The 6,863-nt window shown below is 41.7% G+C and overlaps 1 protein-coding gene across 1 annotated transcript in view; it reads left to right on the plus strand.

Annotated features, from left to right (window-relative positions):
- Nucleotides 1-6,863, plus strand: part of znf407 (zinc finger protein 407) — a 133,047-nt gene that overhangs the window by 78,663 nt on the left and 47,521 nt on the right. The gene's annotated exons all lie outside the window — the stretch shown is intronic.

Below are 6,863 nucleotides of genomic sequence, written 5' to 3' on the forward strand. Positions count from 1 at the left end.
GATATATCGTGACAACACACACAAAGGGCGGTGTCTGGGGATATATCGTGACAACACACACAAAGGGCGGTGTCTGGGGATATATCGTGACAACACACACAAAGGGCGGTGTCTGGGGGATATATCGTGACAACACACCCAAAGGGCGGTGTCTGGGGATATATCGTGACAACACACCCAAAGGGCGGTGTCTGGGGATATATCATGACAACACACCCAAAGTGTCTGGGGATATATCGTGACAACACACCCAAAGTGTCTGGGGATATATCGTGACAACACACCCAAAGTGTCTGGGGATATATCGTGACAACACACCCAAAGTGTCTGGGGATATATCGTGACAACACACCCAAAGTGTCTGGGGATATATCGTGACAGTTACAACATCTTTATCAGCAAACATTGTGCGGACTTCTGTCTATCTGTATAATGCTACCCTACATACGTGTGTGTGTGTGTGTGTGTGTGTGTGTGATGGTCAGGAGAGAAATGACCTTCTGTCACAAAATAATGACATGATGACATTTTCTGCCAGAAGGTCTGAACTGATGGAAACCTGCCAGAGAGACATACATTTGCAAATTATTATTATTCATTTAGAGTTAGTTATAGCATAGCCTCTTTGAAATCACATTAGTACAATATTGCCTTAATACGCAGTCCCACTGTGGATCAGATGTCCTTCATGAGAACCATCAATCTCTCTAGTGACTCACAGCCATGTAAAAACAAGGTAGTAATTCAAACAGGACTTTATAGGGCACCCGCTGCACAACCTGTTCCTAACACAATCGTAGTCAATTCTGTCTTATACTGTATAGGCCTATGCACAATATATTTAGCAGCAGTTGCTTGTACACTGCACTATATTAACCAGAGTTAATTACTTGCCTATTCATAAATTAATTTCCATTTTTTCATTATAGCCCACACGTTCAAATCTTCAACACTATGTTGCTGCATCAACATTCAAATCAAAAATGGAGGGGGGGGTGTCAGTAATGATGGTTAGTAATGGTAGTCCAGGGTTGTGGAGATACATCCATAGCAGTGGAGAAATCAGGGTGGTGAGAGGGTCCAGGGCAGTGGGTTGATCCTTCATCATAGCTGGTTAGGCAGGAGGTGGCAGGCCCAGGGTGGATATTGGGAAAGGCTCGTCTCTCCTTGTCTCAGTATTTCTCAAGTAGGGCAAACGTTTGGAAAAATAAAACAGGAACGATTAGTTCTGTATGGGATCATATGTGGTACATTTCTGGAATGTGGCAGCAACTCCAGCATTAAATTATTACAGCCTAAATAAAAGGCAGAACCAGAAGGAAACACAGGGAGTATTCTGAGACATTGGCATCCATTCACTACACTGTCAACAAACATGAGTGACCACGAGCAGTGACAGGATGACAGCACCAGCGCCCCAGTCTACCATAAAACCCTTCGCCTATGAACCCCTGGATCTGTAACTTTATCTAAGGGGGATATTAATTATCAAACGCTAAACTAAATAAGTGGGTTTTCAACCTAGACTTTAAGATTGAAACTGTGTCAGAGTCCTGGACACATTCTGGAAGGTTATTCCATAGTTGGGGGGGGCCTTATAAGAAAAGGTTCTACCCCCTGTTGTTACCTTATTAATTGTTGGAACTAATAAAAGACCAGCACCCTGTGATCTTAGTGGACGTGGGGGTTCATAGTAGGAAATAAGTTCCTGGAGGTATTCAGAAGCAAGCCCGGGCAGTGCTTTATAGGTCAACAGAAGAATAAAAAAATCAATATGGAATTTAATTGGGTGTCACGGTCACAGCTCCGGACCCTTCCCTGTGGGCATGCCGCTTCGTTGTCTGCGTGTCGTTATGTCCATGTATGTACTTCCGTGGGTGTGGGTTGTTCGTGAGCGTGTTCGTAGTCGCACCTGTGCCTTGTCTCGAGATCACGAGGGTTTGTGTTATTCACCTATTTAACGTGCGTTCGCGCAGTGTCTTGTGCTCGTCTTTGTCTAAAGTTTCGTGCCTGTGTGAGTGTGTCCGTGTGTGCTTGCACTCCGCATGGAGCTTCCGCGTGTTTGAGTGTTGATTAAAAGTTGTATGTTGCACTGTCAGACGCTTGTCGTGCCTCCTCCTTCAGCGTCACACTGGGAGCCAATGCAGGGCTGATAGGACTGGTCTGATTGGATCGAATTTTCTAGTTCTAGTCAGAATTCTGGCGGCAGCATTTTGAACTATTTGAAAGTTTATTTAGATTCCTAAATGAGCATCCTGACAGTAATGAGTTACAGTAGTCTAGTCTGGAGCTAACAAAGGCGTGTTAGGAGCAAGCCCGTGCAGTGCTTTTTAGGTCAATAGAAGAATTTTTAAATCAATATGGAATTTCACTGGGAGCCAATGGGTTGATAAGACTGAGCTGATATGAAAAAAAATTTTCTAGTTCTAGTCAGAACTCTGGCTGTAGCATTTTGAGCTATTTAAAGTTTACTTAGATGCCTATGTTAGCATCCTGACAGTAATGAGTTACAGTAGTCTAATCTGGAACATTTCCGCTCTAATTTACATGCTATTTGTTTTACGTTTCGAGCTTGGTCGGTGTACCATAGGGAGAGCTTTTTAAATCTGGCCTTTTTATATTTGAATGGTTACTATATCCAGTGCTGATCTGCAGGTATTCTGTAAGCAGTCTGTAAGACTGTCTAATTCCTCTGGAACCTTTATGAGTAGGTTATAGTTATAAATCTGGGAGTGTTTCAATAAACTGCATTGCAGTTCATGAATTTATTGAGAGCAGCATAGACAGACAGTTGGAGAAAATGTTTGGCAATACTTCACAATGAAAAGATGAGCTGAAGAGACATAAATACAGAAGGGTGTAGTAAGATGAGGACCTGAGGTAACCATACATGGGATCATTGTTAGATGTGACAGAACACCCCCTCAACACCACCCTTCCCCCCAATGGGTGGCTACAGGACGGCCCTGAGGAGCCGGGCAGCCTGCGTTTGTGGCGTGAAAGTCCAGAATGAGTGAGGGATCCAAGATGTTTCCAGCAGACACCTAAAACCAAGATGTACATATAGCACAATGATCACTCAGGATTCATACTGAAGGATTAGTAACAAACACACAGTTAAGTTAAAATATTTATTCACCTCCAGGCTTATATTTCCAAAATTTTGATTTGAGAGCCTCTAACAGAAGAAAATGTCAAAAAAACAAAAAGCAGTGATTTTAGGGATGTAGCTACAGTGTGTATATGTACACTGGTGATGTGGAATTTTATATAAGAAAAATGAATTTGACGTCAAACCACGTATGAAACATTGACCGAATTCAAAACAAACCAGATAAACATCCCATCTACTATCCCATCTACATGCATACTGATTTTTAGCCGTCTACATGCAGCCGCTCGCGAGAAATCTGGCTTTGAAGTTGTTATTGAAAAGACGTGAACTACGTGGGTCTCTTTAAATGTCCGTTGAAATGCAAATTTCAAATTCGAATTGCAAAGCTGCAGCTGTTCACGCTTGAAATCCATAATTTTTATTGGTCTAGAAGGGGGTAGTGACTTTGAATAACAGCTTCTCTCACCTCTGCCTGGTGAGGTGTGAAAGGGGGAGGGGTAGTGGGTCAACCAAGAAGCCTTGACAACGACCAGCTGACGACATCTAACCAATAGTTCATTCGAAGTCCCAAGGAATTTCCATAGTACCATACCCTTGTCCAAATGCAACACACTCTGATCCAAGACACTGACCCATCAAGCATGCAACATTTATTTATTAATTTTTTTGCTAAAACAAAACAACAACGTTGGACATCTTACATAAAGATCACAAAATTCCAAATGAAGTTATAATATAACATAAAAGTTACTAATAGGCCAAGAGATGTCCAAGAGTCCAAGAAGCTAACAAAGCTAACCAAGCTAGCTAAGAGTCTAAACCAGGGTCGGCAACCTATGGCACGCGTGCCACCGTTGGCACGCGGAGGCATAATCAGTGGCACGCGACACGCTGGACCAGCATCAGCAAAAAATCTCAGACAGAGAGCACGATCCTCCAATCGAAATCGCTCCTCAGCGCTCTGCTAAGCGGAGGCGTTTATACTCGGCGATCGATCGCGATATAATATAATTGTCACGTAGGGCAACGCCCCCTCTCGTAGCTGTCACTCTGGGTTCCCTCATGTCCGTGTTCCCTGCCTGTTTGTCCCGCCCTGCTCGTTGGTTTTGATTTCTCGTTTGTTACCACACCCCTGTGTCATTGTCATCACCTGCCCCTCGTTAGATTCCTTGTATTTAAGCCCCTGAGTCTCCCTTGTCCTTTGTCTGGTATTTTGTTTGATTGTTTTGACTAAGTTCTTGTTCAGCGTTTTACCCGACCGTTTTGTGTCCCTGTCTTTTGATTCCTCGCCTGTTACTCGTGTTCCCCTGTTTTGTAATGCCCGTGTTTGCATGTTTTTCGGACTGCCCTCCTGTGATCGACCCTGCCTGGCTTTCTGACGATGAGTATGGTATTCCCTTTAATAAATCTCGCTCCTCTCAGCGATTGTGTCCGTCTCCTCGCTCCGTGGCGCAAGCCACGTTACAATAATATAAAAAGTTGGCACTCTGTGTCTCAAAGGTTGCCGACCCCTGGTCTAAACGATGCTGAGGACGTACTACAGTACTTAAGTGCTCTAATACTGTTTATAATCTAATATTTAGCTGATATTTTTTGAATGAAAATAGTATGAAAATTAGTATGAAAATTCTCTTATGCACAATTGTTAATTTATACTCACAAACACAAACGAGTCCTTCATAGACCTTCGTAGCTGTTGTCCCTGCTAATTCTGGTTCAGAATTGTACCCAAACAAATCTACATAAACTCCAGCCAAAGTAAGCCTTTTCTTTTCTATGATGTCCAAAAGTATACGCAATTGAAATATCAACTAACAAAATAATCTACGACTTCGGTTTCGCCAAACAGAGTCAATCGTGTGTTCTTAGCTTAGCTTAGCCTAGGTTAGCATGTTTACAACCCAGCTGGCTTTTGTAGCACATAATAATAATAATAATAATAATATAATAATAATAATCTTTATTTGTATAGCACCTTTCATACATACATGCAACTCAAAGTGCTTTACAGTATAAATAAAATAAACATTAAAAGGAGATAAGACAAAAAGACAAAAGGAAAATGTTAAAAGAAATTAAAGATTAAAATATTAAAATAACATTGTCACGGTCACAGCTCCGGACCCTTCCCTGTGGGCGTGCCGTTATGTCGTCTGCGTGCTGTTATGTCCATATTAGTAGTTCCGTGGGTGTGGGTTGTCTGTGAGCGTGTTCGTAGTCTCACCTGTGCCTTGTCTCGAGATCACGAGGGTCTGTGTTAACAACCTATTTAATGTGCGTTCGCGCAGTGTCTTGTGCTCGTCTTTGTCTAAAGTTCATGCCTGTGTAAGCCTCCGCATTTGCGGGCTTACATTGTCTGTGCTGGGCTTTGCGTGTTTTTGTATTAAACGTTCTGTGTTTCACCGCAAGACGCTCGTCGTGTCTCCTCCTTCCTCCCACACGCCAGCGTCACAAACATAAAAAGTAAAAAAGGTAAAGTAAATAAGATAATAAGAAGTAAAGTAAATAAGATAAAACTATTAAGATAATTGGATTTAGAAAATAATAGACAACATAATGTAATAAAGTAAATAAGATTGAGAATTTTTTTAACTAAAAGCGGATCTAAACAGGAATGTTTTGAGACTGTTCTTAAAACTATGCAGGGATGAAATGCCTCTGAGCTTTTCAGGAAGAGAATTCCAGAGCTTTGGGCCATAGTGGCTAAAAGCACCCTCGCCAATCTTTAATCGGCTTTTAGGAATCACCAGTAGATTACTGTTTGAAGACCTGAGAGACCTGACTGGAACATATCTAACCATCATTTCACTGAGGTAAAGAGGGGCAAGACCATGAAGACATTTAAAAACCATCACTAGAACCTTAAAATCTATTCTAAAGCTGACAGGTAACCAGTGCAGTGAGTGGAGTGCAGGTATAATATGATCTCTCTTTCTCCTGTGGGTCAGAACCCTTGCAGCCGCGTTCTGAACTCGCTGTAGGTGCGAAATAGAGCTCTTTGGAAGAGCAGATAGAACAGCGTTACAATAATCTAGCCTTGATGTGATAAATGCATGGACAAGTTTTTCACTGTCAGCAGGAGAGAGCATATCTCGGACCTTAGCGATGTTTCGAAGGTGAAAGTAAGCTGACTTGCATGTAGTCATGATGTGTGATTTGAAGCTGAGTTCATTATCAAAGGTGACGCCCAGGTTCTTAACACATTGTCTGGCATTCAGATTCATTTGATTTAAATAAGTCTGGACATCATTCCTTTGTGAATCACTGCCAAGAACAAGAACCTCTGTCTTCTCTTTATTTAACTGCAGAAAATTGTCAGACATCCATGTCTGTATATCATCTATGCAGTCAAACAGTTTGTCTAAATTGCAATATTCAATATGTCTAATGTGCAATATCTTACCATTTATTTACTATTTATATACAATTTATTTTCCGACAGTCCTTGTTTTGTAGTATTGGTCACAACCTACCACAGCATAACATAAAGGCAATCACATTTTCCTCTGGTCTTTATTTTCAATAGATTTATATTTTTCAGTATCATTATATATTCTGTAAACCTTTGTATATATAGATTATATATATAGTCCACCCCCCAGCTTCTGTTTCCAGACAGCTCTCTGGAGGCGCACATGAGCCTCCACCCAGGTCCACTTGCTGGAACAGGTTTTGGAACAGGCTTTCTGCCATCTCCATAGTTGTGTGTAGGAATATACCTGCGGTTGATGATGACCAAAATGAACGT

The sequence above is a fragment of the Brachyhypopomus gauderio genome, chromosome 19 (assembly GCF_052324685.1).
Source record: "Brachyhypopomus gauderio isolate BG-103 chromosome 19, BGAUD_0.2, whole genome shotgun sequence".
In the NCBI taxonomy this organism is placed as follows: Eukaryota; Metazoa; Chordata; class Actinopteri; order Gymnotiformes; family Hypopomidae; genus Brachyhypopomus; species Brachyhypopomus gauderio.